The following is a 21,844-nucleotide window of genomic DNA, read 5'->3' as shown; positions in this document are numbered from 1 at the left end:
CTTTGACAAAAAGCTCTGACAGTACAGGTGTGTGTAACCAAATGGACAGGTGGCGGCGAGGGTGAAAACTGACGAGAAAGCTACTCTGTTCTTCTGCGTGGCTGCTTTGACAAATGTAGCATGTGTAAAGGATCCGCGTGACAGAGGGGTTTTGAGACCACGCAGTCTTGCGGGCTAATCCTCCATAGCCGCCCCCGACCGCATTCCCCCACCTACTGCTGGGCCAGAAAGTTCAGGCGTGCTTGTTCACAAAATCCCCCCTTTGAACACTCCTACTCATGGATTGACCATGTAGACAACCTTTACAAATTGTCCATCAAAGATAATGATTAGACCTGAGCAATTCCACAAAAGTGTGCTGCAAGGGAACAGCAGAAAAAGTACATGTGATTCACTTTATACTTGTTGTAAATTTGATTTCCTTCCACCCAATAATTTGTCAAAGGCAAGTGAAGTCGAGCAATAAAGCTGGACACAATCCACTTTATCTTCATGCAACTTTCCCTCCAATTTTGAGGAATGCAATTACACCGACTGCTTAACACCAGCAATTATGTGGACACCCGAAGTGTCAAAAGTGTTTTTCTTCCAGGGAGCTCCATGAACTTTTCTTCATTTCCCCCTGAATGCATGACAGGCAGCTCTGACTGCTTCTTTCAGTGCCTGTAATCAGTCTGAAAGGAAGCAACAGGTGTGAAAAAAACCATCCACCCAACAGGACTCAGAGGGTGAAAAAAAAGGACAGGTCGACAAAACCCAGAGATAATGAGAGAGAAAACCCTGTAGCCCTTCTGAACAATTAAATGGATGCTAAAGGAAAACCATGTTCTGTCTTATACAGCTGAACATTTTCTATCAATAAGTGATGAGTGCAATTTTAGAACCTCATGCTTTTGTTCAACACTCCGATAGCATCATAAGATCTTAGCGAAAAAACAAACCAAAGGATAAATACATAAATAAACAGCTAAATTAAGAAATAAACACTTTCTGTATGCCAGTGACATTAACATGTTTGGCTTGGAGCTTCATTCCTTCTCAACTGTGTTACGGCTTGCCTCGCGCAACACAATGGAATGCAAACTTCCTATTTGAAGATCTCTCCAGTCTTCTTTGGCATCTTATCTTTTGCATTAAACCAAGCTGAGGATATAAATCACATCTGTGCAGTCATAAATGGAAGTGTGAATTATATTCAAAATAACTCATTTCTAGCACAATACTAAGTGATTAGACAAGACTGTTTCTTTACACTGAGTGTCCGTTTGCATGTGGAAAGTGTCATCTTGTTATCCAGGGAACATGGATAACATTACAAACATGAAGTGCATCTAATGTCATGAGGTCAACAGGGTCAGGGAGGTTATTCTAAAATGGTTATCAATAATAAATTATAATTGATTTCTCTATATTATAATGGGATCACTTTGCTAATTACTCCCACTGAGCCATAATTACATCACTTTTGAGTAATGACTTTAAAGCCCCTTTCACACTGCACATCGGCCGGAACATTGCCGGGTCGTCTTCTGTGTGAAAGCAACCACTTCCCGGGATTGATTCCGGCATTGAACCCGGGTCGGGGACCTAGTAACATTGCCCAGTTCGACCCGGGACGAGCGCTGTGTGAACAAAAGCTAGATCTAATGCCGTGTCGAAGTGATGACGCACGTTATCGCGCAACTCTTTTATGTCTGTTTTGAAGAAAGATCAACATTCGCAACAAAAAAATATGTGCAAACTATAATGAGGCAGAGATCAGTTAGTTCCTCACTTTCCGCGCTGATGCTGAAATCATTCGCTAGCTTCAGTGAAAGTATAACGTGCCTAGCGTTTTCGACTCGTACATTACACGTCACGCGCTGATGTCACATGTCGTTACGGGATCTTTATGGGTTGTGTGTGAAAGCACGCACATATCCCGGGTTATCACTGGCAGTGTGAAAGTGCAAAATCTAGCGACCCGGGAACAATTGCCGGAACACTTTACCCGTGTATTTGCCGGAATGGCAGTGTGAAAGTGACATAATACACTCTACTACTTTTCCATTATTGTATGTCTTCTATAAATGTATTTTTTTTTTAAAGAAAGGAATACTTTTACTCAAGAAGGATTGCATCCAATTGATCAAAAGTGACCAAAAAGGACATTTATAATGTTAAAAAGATTTCCATTTCAAATAAATGCTGGTCTATCCAAAACAAAAAAATCCTGAAAATGACTTTTATGACTGAAATAAACCTTAATGACGTGCAGTATGAACTGTTTAAGTTGCTAAATTATTCTGATTACATTAACCCTTTTTTATAGTAAAAAGTTAAAACACTACTCTAATGCAACACAATTATAAAAAAACAAAATGAAAAACGTCAAGTCAATTTTTACCTACAGTAGATCTTGGTCATTTAAAGTCAAAATGCTTCTAATAAACAATATTTCATGCCATTCTAAACCAAACTAAAGACTTATCATTGTAATATGACACTAAATTCCCAATTTTCTTTTTGAAATCTTCATTTTTCTTAGCTGTTTACTGTTCATAAGTACGTATGAATGAGCTCGTTTTAACAACCCTGCACAACCTCAATGACGCAATCAGAACATCTCACTATTGACCTTCATAACAACCTGATGCACTGATGAATACGAATGATCGTGGAAGTCAGATGTTTCTGAGCAAAGCAGTAGAACTATAACATCCTCCTTTTAGCACTGACAGACATGATGAGCTGGCAGGCAGATATACCCCTCTGACCAGCAAGGAAAATGTCTGAAAGAGCAGAGGATGACCTTTACACCCCACTCCCCCACCAAACCCCAAAACTCCTGCACACATGCAATATCCTGTGCTTGATCTCTTTGTCCTCCTAAAAATCTGAAGCAGATGTCGACTTTACAAGCAAGTCTAACGTTTAAGAAACCATCTCAGCGAGGGTCAAAGCGGAGCTCTGTCGAGTGTGCTGAGAATGTAGTTGTATATGATTGTGCACCTAATTAAATCGTTGAGAGCTGTGTTTATACTACAAGTGTTTATAAATAAGGTGAGGCTTTCTGAGAGGATACTTTAACAGAGCGTGGTGCAGCTGTTGCGTGTCACATCACAGATCTCAGGCAAGAATTTGTTCTCTCTGCACACCATTTGCTCGGGTCACTAAACCAAATGGGTAGTTAGCGCTCTCTCGCTTCAGGCCCAGCTGTCATCCCCCCGTCTGTCCTCCCAGAAAGAAACAGACACAAATGTTAATTACACGCTTGTGAAGGCAATTATAGTTGTGGTGTAATGTAGTTTCAGTGTAATTAGCAGCTAACTTACTGAATGGGACATATTTGATTGTACAGTTTGGCTCGGCAGCTTGAGGGTGTACTGTATCATTATGGGTAAATATCATTTAGGCTAAGGAAACATTATGAATGCCGACCGCATACCCAGCACATGGCTGTTTCTGCGATTATGCATGTTTTTAAGCAGCCATTTTGAACAAATGTTACAATTCTTTTTTTTCTCTCGGTAACAAGTCAATAACTATGGAGGCGTAATGCTGCAGAAAATTAAATAAATGAATGCCTTCATTAAACAAAGAGAATCCTAAATTAAGTCAAACATTTATTTTTGTATTGCCTTTTGTTATTAACAATTTTCTTTGTTAATTTCTAACTTGAATTCTGTATTCAAACTTTATATTCTTCTATTTATTATTAAACTATTTATATATATATATTTTTTGTATTAATTTATTAATATATATATATATATATATATATATTTTTTTTATTTTTTTTTTTTGATGCTCTATTAATATTCAGTCATAAAAAAATAAAATCATAGTTTAAAATCACTGAGGTGCATGACCTCAAGTGTGTTTTGCTTTTATAAAACTGCAGAAAAAGCAATATGATAAAATACAGAAATGTTCATTATGCATTATTTTATCAAATTAAATTTATTGTTTAATTTTAGCCGATATGTAGACTGTTTATGGTTACAGTGGTCATACAGATTTATCAGCATTTAATTTAACAGCTGTTAACATGGCTTGCATGATTAGAATTTAGTGCTAGAACTATTCAAATAATCCTTTCGCTGTTGTTTGTTTATGAGCATGCACAGTCCCGTCTTGAAAATATCTTCATATTAAAAAGTGTGATGCTGTTAGGGTTAGGGTTCCGTTATCTTGGTCTCTCTGATGATTTCTGCATGGTGTCTGCACATGTGATTCTATTTTACAGCTTTTTTTGTTCTGTTTTGCAAGTCAGTGTTCTGTCAGCTGTGCAGGGGTCAGGAGGGTGGAGATACTCTGGTATCTGTAACGTGTGAGGGTGTTCGCGCCGATTCCTAATTTTACCAGCTGCTTTTCACCCTGACACTTCGTCCACCTGTGAGTTGGCTATGATTACCTACTGGCCACTTAAAAGATCTTCAGTTTATTGACAGCACTGTTATAAATCTACATTTCAAACATCCGGCCATAATACAGATTCTGTAATCATTCACTCATCCTCATGTTGTTCCAAATCTTTTTCCGGTAAACTATTCTGCATCTAACAACAAAAGTTATTAGTTACCAGGAGCTGTGAAGCTCCAAAACCCCCCAAAAAGATGATAAAAGCATCCATTTGAGGTCCAAACAAAGGTTTTCTGAAGCCATATAATGGAGTGCTTGAAGAATGACGACATTGTGTAGGCCAGTCCCTAAGTTTGCATCCCTCTGGTTCCCTTTACACAAAGCCAATAGGACTTTTTCCATTGGCTTTTGAAGAAAAATAAAGCTCTGTGACCAACAAATGTTTATAAAACTTCCATGTTTTGATCCTCAATGTAATCTTCACAAATGAACACAACTTGTATGAATTATGAAAGTGGCAGAAGTAAAAAGCTAAAGCTATCCTACGGACAAATTACACCACTGTCGAATGACTTCAATGTTACCGCCGCTAAGCTTCTGACAAATCTTTTAATCTTTATTTAAAATCTACAAGCTGGAAAGTTTGAGTTGGAATAGTATGAAAGTGCACAAGTACAAACTAGTAGAATAGTTCCCCTGTTCTGCCTGATGGTGTTTAATATCCCAGATAACCTCTGTAGTCCCATCTAGCCACTTATTAGCTATGGCCTTTTTCAAGACACAAAAAATAATTAATAAAAATGATGACTGTGGCATAACTGATGTGTTTTACATCGCTGTGAAAATATCTTGAGCTTATGGTAAGCACGGACCTTATTAACCAATAACCCATTCAAAAAACCTATTAATGCTAACTCACTTCCAGCTTTTAGGATTCACTGCTTCAGCACTCTATTGTTTCCAGTAGGATATATATAGTATAGAATAGAATAGACCAAAACTGAACATTGTTATACACAGAATAATAGCAGAATTTTCCCCTTTTCCCATCCCTTTCCATGAATGTTTCTAATCTTTGAGACACTGTTCTAAAGTGTTGGGTGTCGTATATTTAAGGTGCACCGGGAATTGCGAGATGATGACATCCAGCACAGCGTAGTAAGAGAATTCCACAGCGAGCGGCGCAGCCTGGCCGAGGGCCAGCGTGGCGTTCAGTGAGAGGCCACGAGCGGGAGTGGACATGTGTGTCGGGGGAACGGAGCGGGCTGATTGCTAAAGATTACCACATGGCTTCTCCTTGCTCAACACATCCAGCTCGTCTTCCAGTGTGTTGGAAAGGAGTCTGTGGCCTGGCAGGGATTCAGCGCTCCACTTTGGATCTCCCTGCTCATCCTATGGAATGCAATGAGACTGATCTTTCTACCCACTCCATTCCTAGCAGGTCTGGTCAGGAGCTGGTAGGCTGTCTGATAAATCACAACACCCTTGCATCGACTTCTCCGTTTCCAATAACTCCGGAAACAGAAGACTACCGCCGGTGGCCTCTGTGCAATTCAGACTCGGTTTCTGCATCCGATTAGCTCTGACAACAAACACTTGGAATAGTGTGCTATTGTTTCAGTCTGTGACAGTGAGAGGGTAAACTGCGACTCAGAGGCTGTGAAGATGATACAATAACTGTTATAATGATCCAGGCAGCCACTGGGAAGAGGTTCCCATAATGGAGAACTGGATAGCCTGTCAGCAGCCCTTCAGGAATTAATTAACTAGCACATCAAAGCTAACCCTCTGAGGCCACAGTGTCACACGGCACTTTGATTTAACGCTGGCTGTGGACTTTATAGTAAGCTACACATAATGCCTATCTTGACACACACAGGTTTATATTCTGTCTTCTAACTCAGTGGTTCACAAACTTTTCAGGAGAAGTACCACCTTTCATCCAAAAAAAAAAATAAAAAATTTCAAAACAGTGCTGGGATTTGTAAAGAATTTATTGATTCCTGATCTGGGTTTTTTATTCATCTTAACAATTCCAGTTCCTTAACAGCTTCATCAATGATTCTTTTAGTAGTTTTAAGGAGTATTTGGGGAAAAAAAAGAAAGAAATGTAATTCCTTTGACAAATGGTGAGATTGTTTCAGTAATAAATTGAAAAACACCATTTTATTAGGTTGTCACAGACTTTTTAGAGACGGCATAATTAAAATCCAATAATTGGTCTGAATATTTAACAACGACAATAAACAAATAAAAAAAAAAACTAATTTTCATAAAATACTACTAGCAAAATGCTAAATTTTTCTCTTAAATATCACCAACATATGAACAACCAGTCACTACACTGATTATTAGTAAGTTGTGTGTGTTTGATTCACTAAAAAAGAACTGGCTCATTAGAGTCATTTGTTTCGGGAATCAGTTTACACAGACACACTAACAAGAACTGACTCATTAGAGTCGTCTGTTTCTGAATCAGTCTACATTGTTTGCACTATATATTTTTAATTCAATAAGAACTACTAAGTAACAATCTCTCACTTGCAAATTGGCTTACACAGGTTGCGCTATATGGATTTGGATTCGCTAAAAATAATCAACTTATTGAACTAATTCATTATTAAAGTTAATCGTCAGAGAATTGGAGTTCACTGGTTGCATGTTTTTCTGCTTCACTAGCAAGAACAGAATCATCCTTTCGAGAATTAAGCTACACCGATCACATGTAACGTATAACATAAAATTTTACTTAGTACATGAATATAAATGTGGTGCATGGACTTTGATTGCTCTTGAATAAATCTGTATATAGATCATACAGTAGAAATAACACTGAAAAATATTAAAATAGCCAAATTGGAAAAAAAATAAAATATGTAAAAGAATGAAATACTGTAATAAATACATAAATAAAGGACTATACTGAGTCGTGGGAAACTCCTATGCAGTTTGAGAACCACTGAACTCATTCTGACTGTTATCTACATATAATTCCCAGCACCACAGCTTGTTCCCACGTTCTATGGGTATTCCAACATACTCAGCTGTAACTACACCTCATCTAAAATTCAAATACAGACTTGGAATTTTGGTCAAGTATGATGTTTATTCATGGTCAGCTAATAAAATAGATTTAGGTCTGTCCTCCGCATACTGTGTCTGGAATTTTGCATGAATCACAGGTGGACGTGTGGTTTGGGAACGTTACCCATTCACTGTGTATAGAGTCACAGCTATGGCAAGTCAAATATAACTTAATGTAAACAGTATACATTTCAACTGTTCATTTTTCAGCTGTTCTTTAAAAGGTGAGCCAAAGGAAATGAAAGGGTGCATGCATGAGAGCCAAAAAAATGTGAAGGAGAACAAAGTAGAAAGTTTACAGCTTAGCAGGCCCCAGAAGACGTTGAACGGCGTTCTTGCCCATCTACTTTCTTTACCCGCACACATGAGCATGACAACTTTTCCCAAATCCATTGGGATCTGGAAATAATATAAAATGCATTGCTGCGATATTAAAACTAACACATATGTTAAGTCTCCAGCATATGTAAAAGATCAACTACTCACTCGAAATAAAACTTGCTATTTCGTCTTGGCAATAGTTGCAGATGACTAATGAGGTCAATCAATCAAACTCTGGCCTTTCTCTGATTTGCCATATGCTATTTAATGGCTTAGTAAAGTCTTTTATATGTGTATAAGAGTGTGTGCGGTTTCATGAGTTTCTTTCATGACATCGCTAAAGACTTAACAATGCCGATAGTTGCATGAGAGAAAAAAAACTGTCAAGGACCCCATCCAGACTCATAAACCGGATGTGATGTGATCCTAATTAACCCCAGACACTTGTGAGAGAATGAGGCGGATGTCTGGAGGGGTGTCCGACACCAGCTACTAAAATGCAGGGATTGTCCCGTGTCCTACGGGCCAAAGCCAAGGAGATGGGTTTCAAAGAACATCCTTTGAGAGGGCAAAAGAATGTAAGCAGCTACCACTTCTCACACCTCTGTTTTCTCATCACACTGCCCTCATCTTCAATTCAGAACGACACTAGAAACACGACAAACGAACCTGAAACACAGCTGTCTTTCGCAGCACTTTTAACTGCCATTAAAGTGAGATTTCAAAGAGTTAAGCCTTTTTTTTCACTTGACAATGAATTTAGTTTGCAGAGGATGTAAAAAAAAAAATAATAATAATAAATGATTTGATTCGTATTCTCAAGAATATGACAATGATTGGGAAAATGTCAAAAAAGGCAAATGTAAAAATAAATAAATCTTTTATGTTTTTGTATCCTAACAGTAGAGGTATTTTTCGAAAACTTTTTCTTTGAATGTCATCGCTTTGTCTTGTCCTTGGCTGGTGCATGTGCAGTGCCATTCAAGGACCCCCTTTATGAGCATTTGTTAAAATCTCCCGCGGAATTCCAAGGCCCGATTTAGGCAGCAGGACAAGAGGGAAATGTGTGAAAATGTGCAGAGCAGCAAGGAAAGGAAGATGAAAGTGACATGGTCGACCCATGCTTCAGAAGCTGATGACCGTAGCCCAAACCAGACTGAATAATCTGAATGCACCATCATTTTTTTTTCTTTCTTTTTGAATCCTTTCACTCGTTCTGCCTCTGACTGCTGCCGCTTCTCATTCTACACAATGGGAGATTCACTAAGACCTTTTATTCTTATGCTAATGTTCTCAGCTGGGCATCACATTAAATTTAACACATGCACACTTTTCTGTTTTTCAGGAAAACAAGGCATGCTCTTGCCGCACTTTTTTTTTGCCAATCTTTTAAACACACAAAGTGAAATTTGGATAATACCTTAAATTATTTGCAATACTTTTTGTAGATAGTTACTGGCAGCTAGTTAACCTGAGCTTCTGTGTCAACAGGAAAAAAACAAAAAATCTTCTTTGAGAACTTGAAAAAAGTATGGCATTTAGAGACAGACTCAATTTTAAGGGAACCGAGAACTGCTTTTTTAAATTTATTTTTTTACTCTGAAATAGTAACATTTTTCTTAACCAGAAGTGAATCATTTTAATAACTTTTGGGTCACCAACACTTTTTGTTTTTCATTGCAGAAATTAATTGATTTATCGCATTAACTACTGTATTCTCATTAATTTGCCCCCCGGATGAGATGATCTGAGTTCTTGATAGAAGATATCAAAAAGACTTATGCAGTCCAAATCTTAGCCATAATTTTATATATATATATATATATATATATATATATATATATATATATATATATATATATATATATATATATATATATATAAACTACACATTAGCACTACTAATTACTTAGACTGAAGTTTCCCTAGCCTTAAATACAACATAACAGCAGCCTACAACAATAAAAAAGTTGGTTTACTTTGAGTCCAACAAGACAAAAGTTTGGTTCAGAAAGTAAATCAGATTAATTCAGTAACTGATCGATGAATAGTCTCATTTGTTGGAGAATCAAACCTCACTTGTAGCGTTGTTTGTTTTTAAATCATTAAAAGAGCCGACTCCAGTTTTAAGGATCAGACTATGATTTTGATTCACTTCAAAAGAACCGGTTCAAGTAGTTGGCAATCAGACTTCAGTGAAGGTGTCGGCGCTAAATAGAATTGTAGAAAACTAAACGAATCTTTAAGAACCGGAACCCTTCAAAAGAATCTGAATCGGAAACGGAATCGCTAAATTCCTTGCGATTCCCATCCCTATCTGGGGCACTTGACAAAAGTTCAAGATTGCTCAAGTCAATAAATATATAGTGCAAAGTAAACTACCTAATCATCTTCTCGTCAGCATGGCTACATTCTGTAGCTTATGACACATACCGCATGTTGATATAGCGACATTTAAAACAATGTTAATGAAATGTAAACTCATTAAATCTGCATGCACACTGTATTTGCTAATTTAAGAGTAGCTAAATCATAACGAAATACACATTTACCTGTTTTGATGCTGTAAAGTTCGTCAGTTGCTCAGTTGTCCAGCGTGCATCCGAAAAACAATGTAACTGTACTTACAACAAAAATGCTAAAAGTGCCTTGGATTCTGTCACTAAACTCCATTAGCGAATTATTTTGCTTTGCAAAAGCAAATGTTCAAGGAAAAACTACATCATTCGCGGACGACAAAGCGCTAGTTGCATCTCGCAAACTTTGACGATCCATCATATACGCGACTTCAAAAGACTACTCGAACATTTAAAACTATTTTTAAACACGGCTGAAAATACCCCAAGCAAGTTTGTTGAATCGTAAGTTGTATGTGCGATGGGAGATCTGTTGGCGTGATTTGTTTTCAATCCGATCTGCCCTCCTCTATCTCCACTTCTCCCCCCAGTTCTTTGAGTTTTGGGCCACTCTCTTCACCAGATGGGCCGGGTTACATCAATCCAGAGGTAGTTGAAGCTTAAGAGGACTTCGCTTTCAAGTTTCACTGGAGATTTGCCAAATCTTTGCATAAGAATATTTTTAATGTTTGCAATGGACTCAATGAGCAGTTAAAGGTTTGTTGAAATAAAGTTTCTTTTCTTTTCTTTTCATGCAACTTTATATAGCCTACCTCATGTGTTATTAACTCATAATTTACACTGTTAAAATATTATCCCAACATTTTTCCTATTTCACTTTCCCACTCTTTTCCACTCAAAATTTCCCAATCATTATTAATATATATATATTTTATCAAAATAGTCTAAAAGGGAAAATAACTGTATTCTGACTGATTATTATTATTATTTTTTATTTTTAATAGAACAACAATTGAAATTTCAGACTGCTAGTGTCTGTGGTTATTGAAAATTATTGGAATTAATTTACCTGGATAAATTATAGGGATATATCTTCTCTCAAATAAGTAAATTAATGAATTAGCTAAAATTCTTAAATGTGCAAAAAAAAAAAAAAAAAAATTGCTTTCTTGTTTGTGGTTGATGAAACAAACAAACAACAACAAAACCTTAAACCAGCCTAAGCTAGTTTGTTGGTCATCTGGTTCAAGATGGTCTCCCAACTAAGCCATGCTGACCTCGGGTGGTTTATCTGGAGGTCAGCTGGTTTCCAACCACTATAAAACCCACCAGTCTGCTTTAAGGTTTTTTTCAGTACTAATGTTTTTTCCCAAACGATATACAGAATACAACGACACCTAGTGGAAAGTGGAGAAGGTTTGTTTGTTGGATTGGCTAAATTGTGTTTTTCCTACCAGGATTACCAAATATTTACAAATGTATAAAATTACTCAAATTAATAAATAGATTGGAAAAATAGCCTACTCGCAACTACTTAAAAAATAATTCAGCCACTACATTTTAAAAATATTTCAAAAACGTCTATGGATTACAAACAATCCTGTATTAATGTAATCTTAATTATAGTTTAAACTAATTTTTTACCTCCTGCCAATTGGGTTAAACTCACACTTCTCACTCAGAATATAATGCTAAAAAAATATTGTACATAAAGTAAAGGAATAATAATAATAATAAAAAGCTAAAACAAGCTATTATTTTAACAAATATTGTAGGCGTATCACAAGTAATTATTTTTGCATATATGTTTTTCTGGAAGTGTATTACATATTTCTAAAAGACATTAAATGAGACATTTAGTTGGAGGCAAAGCTGAGTAGACAGACAGAAGTGCAGCTTTGAAAAAAAAAAAAATAAAATAAAAATATATATATATATATATATATATATATATATATATATATATATATATATATATATATATATATATATATATATATATATATATATTTAAAAGTTGACTCCGTAATTAGTGTAAAATGAACCCTTACATCAAACAGGTCCCTTGAATTGATATATATATATATATATATATATATATATATATATATATATATATATATATATATATATATATATATATATATATATATTATATATATATATATATATAAATTCAAGAGACATGTTTGATGTATAAGGGTTCATTTTACATTAGTATTAGTATATATTTTTAAATATGAATATATAAAGATTCCATGATATGCCTTGTAAAACTTATCAAGACATAACAAAGGCCTTCTGAAATTCATGCAGACTGGCTTTTGAAAAGTTTCATCCGTAAAGGGGATCTCTAACCTTCTTAAAATGTCTGTTCCTGACTCACATAGCCCCAGGCATCTTGCTTTCTAAACATGACACGTCATTCAGGCATGCGTCAAATATCTTCAGCAAAAGGTAAAGTCATAGTTTTTGAATGCTGTACATTTATTTCTGAACTTTTGAATGCATGCTAATATAAAATATAAGATACACCATCTGATTGCGTGCAGTAGATTCACATCTGTAGAGTACATTCACCTTTTCTCAGACTGCTCCAATATACAGTATCTAAAGTGGAGATTACGCCATCTAGTGGTACACACTCTAGCTCAAATTCAGTCCAGATGCTCTTACATTTACATTTACATTTATTCATTTAGCAGATGCTTTTATCCAAAGCGACTTACAAATGAGGGCAGTGGAAGCGATCAAAAACAACAAAAAGAGCAATGATATATTAGTGCTATAACAAGTCTCAGTTAGCTTAACACAGTACACGTAGCAAAGGCTTTTAAATGATATAATAAATAAAAAAGAAAACAGGTAGAATAGAAAAAGAATAGAGCAAGCTAGTGTTAGAGGTCTTATACACACACACACACCTGTTTGCATAATAAACTAAAATAGAATAAATAAACAAAAGATTATGACCTCTCTCTTTTTTGTTTATTTAATTGTTTACTGCATATTTAATTCAATGTGATGATGTTAGTATTGAAGGTCTGTCAACTTTACTCTGAAAATGTTCACAAGATGGTTACGTGAATTCATCTCCTTGTCGCTAGGGGGCGTCAAACATGAACAAGAGTGCTGCTAGCCCAGGTTTAATTGACCTCAAGATTAACATTCAAAACTAAAGTCTAAAATACCACAAAACAAATATGGAAATGCCCTATTAGTATTATTATTATTATTATTATTTTTGCAATTTTAATTGTGTTATTTCATTTAAAAAAAAAAAGTTTTTTTATTTGTTTTCAGAAGATCCAGTTTTATATTTGAAAATTGAAACCCCATGTGTGCCACATGAATAGTTATGTCTTTGTGTGCTATTATGCTTCACAAAAGTTCCAATATATCTAGTGGTTTTAAATATGTGGAAAATTTAGAGTCACAAACTGGGATAATGGAAAATAATTGATGTTTTGTGTTCTCATTCTATGTTTTAACTGAATTCTGATCTGTTAAGGTATTTTGTATTTGAAAGCTCTTATTAAGACAACACTATTACGACACTATTTACTTTACCCTTGTCTTTTCAAAGAGTGCCATGTAAATATTTAATAATAATAATAAAAACATTTCATTCACTTTTTTTGAACTACAAATTTGGCTTTTAAGTAGTATTTTAAACAATTTGTTTTAGTAGTGCTCTTTTGTTTGTATCAGTTTAGATTTATTTTAGAAATTGGCATTGTTATCTTTTTAATGTGAATAAGTGGTTGAATGCATGTTGAGGTTGGTCATGCTGGTGGATTATTGAGATGGAGGCCCATCATGTCTAGACTTTCTTTGAAACCCAAATGAATACCCATCATTTTACAGCCCTAGCGATGTTATCACAAAGCAAGTCTAACATTTTCATGCTAAAGATTCCATGAAACTAACGGAAGGGCCATTCAGGAGGTGGTGATTGGGCTGGTTTGTCGTGGGAAGGGTTATTTTGTTTTGACCAGTGTTGCCACTTCAAAGAACAGGAAAATCGGAGGGTTACTGTGCCCTCCACTGACTCATGCCCATGGTTTAGATTGTGACTTCCCCTATTTTAGGCAAATTAGATGTCGCCATCTTTATGACTGTCAAAAGATAGTTCAATAGTTCTTTTTAAAGGGATAGCTATACCCCAAAATGAAAATTCTCTTATCATTTACTTGCCCTGCTCTCATTACAAACCTTTATGACTTATTTTCTTCAAAGAAGATATTTTGACAAATGTCTCAGTGGTTTATTTTTGCCCATACAATGAAAGTCAGTTATGTTAGCCTGCATTTTTTATGTTGTTTATACAGAAGAACGTTGATTTTTAATTTTTATTTTCTCTGTGTGCTGTAACAGTTGTATATGGCTAAAATGAAAATAAAAGTCACTTTGTCTTGACTTCATTATATAAACAGGTATGGATTGACATGGGGGTGAGTAAATGGAGTGAATTGTCCCTTCAAAGCAGATTTTGCTGACACTAATTGTGATCTCCAACCTACAGTAGTTAGAGACAGAAAAGAGCATTCTCTAACAGATGTAAATTGTATTTCTGTTGGTTTGTTCATTCATATTAAATCTGTTCTGACTACTTTTTATTTCTATGTCATTCTTAAGGTAAGAATAATAAGCCAAACAATAATTTCACTGCATGTTGTACTATGTATGGTATAGTCAGAGTGGTCTTTTGTTGTTATGGGCCAGATGCGGACATTTTTTTATTTTATGTTGCTTCTACGGAGGACCATTGTTCTATTTTATTAAATGGAAAGCCTTGGTTCTTGATCGTTGATTCAGTTTTGATATTTGGGAGGCATATGAACATGAGCTTTAAGCAAGACTAAATCATTGGAGAAGCATGACTCACGTCACCAGAGAGAAGTCTTTCACAGTAAGATCCAGTTATGACATTTTGATTAGACAAAGTCACAAATAAATAAATTAATAAATATATTTGAAACATAGTCACAGATTAAGTGAGATCTTGCTGATTTTAGGCACAATATCTGATGTCTATACATTGTTTTTCTGACAGTCCACTGATGTCTTATCTGGTCTGAGGGCCGAAATGAGTGTGGGGCTGTATACATGGCTGTTCTCTGACCCTAGATGCTATCTAGTGTGCTAAATATGTTTGGACCAGGCAGGCGACACTCATCTGTGACTCATAAACGACTCTTTCCTCCATGTCGTGCTAGCAGTGCCTGTGCCAGAGCACCCGACCCGACTATAATATCCTCTCTGCTAATGACAAACTTACGCTTCCAGAGAGAAAAAAAATTAAAGGCCTCTGAAGTGGGACGGTGACCTGGAAAAATGCCTCCGGTTTTCCCGTAATGTGTGGTTCTGTGTGGTTTGACCTGCTTTTTAGTTTAATGATAGAGATGTTGTATCACTAGTTTGAGAGGCTGAATGAAGAGAGTGCCATGGTTTGGGAAGCCGAAAATGAAAAGCTGGCCACTAGAGGGCAGGAGTGAACTTTTGATTGCAGTATTGTTCATGTACTGCTTGCCACATATTTAAAGGGCTAGTTCACTCAAAAATTTTAATTCTGTTATTAATTAATTGCACTGATGTCGTTCCAAACCGGTAAGAATTTTGTTGTATCTTCGTAACACAAATTAAGATATTTTTGATGAAATCCGAGAGCTTTCTGACCCTGCATAGACAGCAGCACAACTGAAACGTTTTATGGCCCAGAAAGGTAGCAAGGACATTGATAAAATAGTCCATATGGCATTATTGGTTCAGCTATAATGTTATGAGGCAACGAGAATACTTTTGTGTGAAAAAGAAAAAAGAAAATATTAATAACACATTTATTCAACAATTTCTTTATCTTTAGTAATTTTTTTAAACGTACCTACATTTTCTGTCTGATTCTGATTTTCTAAGGTTGTTTTTGTATGCTTAACACAATACAAAGTCATATTTTTTGCATGCGTACTGTATACTAGGTTCAGATGAGGTGCTGTTCTGCTATATATAGATTACTAAATTGTTCTGTAAGTGGAAGTGGTGGCAGAGAGAGGAGAAATCGGATTGGAATGTGATGTAGACCAAATTCAAAACCACATTTCACAATTCTTATGCATCATAAGCATGCACTGAATTTGAATTTGATTTCTAATGGAAAAGGTCTCAAACACCAAATGCAGTGCAATCACACCTGAATCATTCTTGCATTCAAAAGCAGCTGCACAGAAAAGAACACAGGTGTCTTGAGGTGTATTTTAAAAGCAAACAAAGTGAAGCCTATTTATTTATTTATTTATATATAAAAAAGCTGTTAAGATCAATTTTACAGTAATTTTAGATGTTATGTTGCAGTGGTAACACCGTCAAAATTGGATATGACTTCACACAAAAAGCGTAAAAACTGCTATTATGCTTTTTCACTTTTTCAACTTTAATTAGTCTGTGATGTTGCTGTTTGAGCATAAAAGAGATCTTCAAAGTTACAAAGCTCAAAGTCCAATTCAAAAGGAGAAATTTTATTTACCAGAAATCACTTTTCAAAAACTACAATGAAGGACTCCTTTGGACTACAACGCATATTTTCTGGGATTTGTGATGTCACAAATTTCGATGAATGGGACGAGACCTGGTTGAGCTGCACCAGAGAAGGCAACGAGTGTTGTTATCACTATCTCGGAGATATGCTATCTTTCCCAAGGCAGATGAATTTAGAGTGATTACAATCATCCAGGTTTAAATCACTCTGAAACTGATTTGATTTTGATGCAATATTTAGACTGAAGCTCGCAGGCGCTTTGGCCTTTCCCGACCAGGCGCCGAGTGGAGCCAATCACAACACACACTGGCCCAGCTAACCAATCACAGCACATTTCCTATTTCAGAAGGCGGGCCTTCATATTATACAGAAACTATTCAAGCAGTGCGTGCCAGACTGGGGAGAGAGGTGTTGTAATAATGTATAATATGTGAAAAATAATGTGCTTTTCAAACAACCTAGTATGAGAGCCTGTTCTAGTACACCCCCAAAACAAAATCAAGACTTTGTAAAAGAGCATAAAAGGGCCACTTGTTTCTCAAAGATCTCTAACAAAATAACATCTTGTGTGAATTGCCATTGAGTGTATGCCTTTGCAAATTATGCTAAGACTGTGATTAGTTTACCGCATGTTATCTTATATATTTCCAAGAAGGCGTTTAGATATTTATGGGTGTATGTGTTTGTGTACATGGATTCACACACATTTAATGTATCGTGTGACCTTGTTTAAGTGCTGACACCGAGAAGAATCACCCAGCAACTTTACCACAGTATTTTTAGAAAATCCAGTGAGCAAACAAATTGCATGGTGACCTTCTTTCACCTCTCCATGTTCGAGCCTGACAGGTGTGTAACTTATAGCACGGTCTCCTCCACCCTTCTGATTACATGCCCCGGACCCCCTCTACCCCCACATTCTAGTTTGTGAGAACCTCTGTCGTGGGAGGAGTTCACCCCTGACCCCCATTTCTCCTTGAACTCCACACTTTTTGTGTGTTAAATTGTGCCATGTCCCTCGTGCTGGTGTATCCTACTCCATTTTACAAGGATGAGAGAAAGACCAAGCCCTTACTTTTTAGCACAAACAGCTTTTTTCCTGTGACATTCCAATGATACTGTGGTTGTTAACAGGTGGTCTGAACAGCTGTGTGTCCTAAAAGATAGCACAGAAATAGCCTTTGGTGCGATCTATTCAAGGAGATGTCCCGTTGTTTTATCACTGAAATCTGGTTATGATCAAGTTCTTTAACTAAGTTTACTAATTAATGACGGAATGTAGGGGTGCTGCTTTTTTACACTTCAGGCTTTCCAAAAAAAAAATAAATAAATAAATAAACCTTGAAAAAATAAGAACATGTCTGAAATGTATGTATTCACATACACAATCTAAAGAATCTGATAAGCTGATAATTTTTTTTTTGTAATTGCCAATATTTAAATTCTGTAGTAGTTGGCAGAAATAACTAAACTAAAATAAATGAATGAATAAATATTTTACTAAAGAATATATTTAACAGTGTTATTACATTATTATTATTTTTTTAAATGGAAACTAAAGGAACATTTTTCTCAAATAAATTACCTCTCTCTATATATACTGTAGATTGTGATTAATATAAATCTTATTTCTAAAACAAATATTATTTTATATATTAATATAATTACTAATTATATATTAATAAAAATGTTTTTATTTTGTGATTTAAAAAAAAACTCTCTATATATAGTATCTACATATCACATGTCCCAGGTCAGGAAAAAAAAATATTCCAGAGGGTTTTCCAGAGGATGACCCTCACAGTAACTTTATTCTTGAGTTGAAATGCTTGATGTAATGAATATTTACTGCAGATATTTCTTTCCATGTCTTCAGTCACCTCTTTTCTTGGCATCTAACATCTAGCTGTAACTTAACATTGTTTCTGTGTTGTGTTGTCTAAAGCTGAATGAATCGTGATGCTCATGGTTCACTTCTCAGTGTTGGTGGTACTGTCAAAAGGTGACCTGACAGGAATGTGTCTGATGTGATGATAAATGCTGAAGTTTCGTGAGTCACTCTCTGGGCATAGTGTTTTGAATGCTCTCTTATCTCTTTCATTCCCAAACACCAGGGAGAGTTCCAAGGGACCTCGGGTGAGGCCACATTTTGAGATGAGTTTGGTTTGAGATATGCATCTTGCGCGCATAAAAAGAGGAAACCCTCCTGCCGGCCAGACGCTTGGGTGAGGCTTTCCAAACCCTTGACATCACGTTCATGCTTCTGCATTACGCAAGGATGTGCCTGATAATGATAGAGAGTGTAACTGTGTTATTTAAGGAACTAAGTGAGAACAGCCACACTTTTCTAGCTGTATTGTCAATAATCAGTGTGTTTGTGTACAATTTTGGTGGAAGATTCTTTAATGTTCAACAGCTTTGTTTTGCATATTATAAATTGAGATCACTTAACCAAGTCCCCCAAGCTAAGGTTAAGATACAATGGTCTGTGAATCTCATTTGGGATCATGTAAGCTTCATCTGAGTTACTTGATTCCTCCAGGGAGCGCCGCAGGAAGAGGAGGTCAGAGGTTGTTAGGTTGCCCTGTTGTGCTTTTGTAACCCTTCCATTGCTTCACTGTTAGAGGAATGAATGAACTCTTCACTACTTGCCTTTGCATACATGCATTGTGGCTTCTTTGATGTCCTGTTGCCGAAGGGTAAGGACAATTGTTCTTTTGGCAGGTAGGCTTGATAAAATTTCAGAGCTTCTTTTTTTAATGAGCACTTCAACAAATGTTGATGGTTGGCCCATAACCAAGCAAATAACTTCTCATGTTACCTCTGTGGTTTTGTGGGCATTTGATGGACAACGAAGCAATTACATGAAAAAAGACTTGCATGTTTACTGGATTAAAAAAAGATTATTTACTCAGCTTTTGCATTTCTTTTGGAGTCAAGGTGCATGATGTGAAAACAACCAGCTGATTGCATCTTGGTTCTGACTGTTTGCTTTTGATGTTATCTGACTATTTCCATGCCAATCTGCCTACACACTGAGATTCTCAGGGATGCCGTTTTGCTGCATTGTCTCACAGTCCAGCAACTCTGTGTACATCCCACCTACTCGATTTTCTTTTAAGATCTTTTCTCATCTCATACCTGTTTTCCCTAATCAGTCAACATTCCTTTTCCCAACATGTCATGTCAACTATCTTCAGAGTAGCCTGTAGTGTTTTTTCTTTAACCGAATTGGTACATCACCAATAGATATCACGTCTTACACTCCTTTTGCATTTACTGTATGTTAATATTTAGGGAATTGTTCTCTATGGATTGTAATACATTAGTAATATATTGCACATTCTTACTGCTTTTACAAACCTGCAGCTTTTTGCTTCACATGATGGACTGGAGTTGTGTAGATTACTTGAAGTTGTGGATTATTGTTATGTTTATATGTTACATTTTAATGCAGCCACTGGTGAGCAAGTGATGTAATGCTAAATTTCTCTAGATATGTTCTCATAATCTACACAACTCCAGTCCATCTTGTGAAGCGAAAAGCTACAGGTTTGTTATAAATTCATGAAGACATTGTTAACTTCAAAGGTGAGAGTCCTCTATCCAAGTTGTCTCATCTGAAACAGGAGAAAAAAACCTGCACAGATCAAGCACTGTTTACTAGCGCAAACAGTTGTTTGAATTCTCATTCTAATGGCACCCATTCACAAAATTTCTCCAAATCTGTTATGATGAAGAAACATCTTGGATGGCATAAGAACATTTTTTGGGGTGAACTATTCCTTGAATGTATTTCTCTGGTCCTACTGTGCATTATTCATCAAATCACATTTTTCCAAAAAGAAAGAAAGAAAGATAAACTAGCACAAGAGAGATTGTTGGCTTATCTTGACAAGTAGCCAAAAAGCTATTGGCTAAAGATTCTGTATATAATGCAGCTTTTCTGAAAACAAAATAGTTAATGGTAATGTTAAAGAGGGTACAGCAAAAAAAAAAAAAATGAATAAAATAAAACTAAATTGAAAAAAAAAAAAAAAGGTTAACCCTTGATCATGTCAAGATGCCCTCAAGGATGAGCTTGATCTTCAGCCTCCATGTTCTGGTCGAAAGGCCTCCTAAAAAGTTGATGCTAGGTATATTCCCCATCCTCCACGAGCAACTGCAAACAAAAAATGAGCTGATGGTTACTTATCAGAATGTCGCTTATCAGAATGTTAAAGCTTACTTTTCTAAGCAGTGAAAATGCATCACTGCAACAGGTTTATTTAAAGATATAATTTTTCTTGGTGCACCTTAAAAATAAATAATGTGTAGGTTTAAATAGTAGTTCAGTTGTTTTGATTGTTAGGTACTATGCTTTGTAAAAAAAAAATAATTTTTTAAAAGATTTTAATTTGGCCCCCAACAGTTAAGCAAAAAGGGAAATTCAGTCTTGCTGTAAAAACCTGGAGACTAAAAACTAAACAAAGCAAAAATGGCAATAATAGGGATAGCACTGCTTTTATGCCCATTTGACTTATTGTTCTATAAATGTAATCTGCTTGTGTGTTCTGATATGAAAACATGGTGTTCACTGTGTTTTTATTTAATCCTTTTGCCTGTCTGGAACATTTCCTTCCCAATAAATCTGACTTACCACCCAACCGCACAAAGCCTTTGGAAAAAATAAATAAATAAATAAATTTAAAAAACACAGGAAAACATAAAACCCTTAAGTGAACAAACAAGTATAAATAGGAAAAAATCAGCTCTCTCTCCTGGATTAAAGTTTCTAGCGTCTACTTTTCCCTCTAGCAGATCACAGGTCATTGTCTGGCTGATGTTTTGTGACCTCAGTGTGGGGTTGTGTTTCCTGGATTAAGCCTGTGCTTCTGAAACGGGGGCAGATGGAGTAAGTGTCCCGTCCTGGTGATGTTAGTTTTGTGTTGCCTAGGCTGCTGTGCTCATAGAGACAGTCTAGACTCCGGTAGCGTTTTAATAAGATTTGCTGTGATTAAGGTAGTGCTTATAATAAAGGCAGCAAACTGACCAACCTTAGACACCAAAACAACTTTAATCACTTTTTTTTTTTTCAACCATACAGATATACAAGCATGCAGCCAAAAAAATAAAAAAATGTATTTGGTCAAGCTACACAATATGTCTCACTGCCATTTGAAAGTGAAGGCATTATATATTTCACCATGTTTGAAAGTAAGAA

The 21,844-nt window shown here is 35.9% G+C and overlaps 1 protein-coding gene across 2 annotated transcripts in view; it reads right to left on the bottom strand.

The window, feature by feature from the left end:
• LOC128020002 (zinc finger protein GLI2) overlaps positions 1 to 10,743 on the bottom strand; it is a 73,002-nt gene extending 62,259 nt beyond the window's left edge. The window contains exon 1 of one of the 2 annotated variants that reach the window (XM_052606489.1): positions 10,302 to 10,743. The gene's annotated coding sequence lies outside the window, so the exon portion shown is untranslated. The remainder of the gene's footprint in view (positions 1 to 10,301) is intronic. The other variant, XM_052606490.1, reaches the window with a different exon arrangement.
• Between the last annotated feature and the right edge of the window lie 11,101 nt (positions 10,744 to 21,844).

The sequence above is a fragment of the Carassius gibelio genome, chromosome A9 (assembly GCF_023724105.1).
Source record: "Carassius gibelio isolate Cgi1373 ecotype wild population from Czech Republic chromosome A9, carGib1.2-hapl.c, whole genome shotgun sequence".
Lineage (NCBI taxonomy): Eukaryota > Metazoa > Chordata > Actinopteri > Cypriniformes > Cyprinidae > Carassius > Carassius gibelio.
The sequence above is the reverse complement of the archived record's forward strand: the minus strand, read 5'-3'. Positions and strand labels throughout refer to the sequence as shown.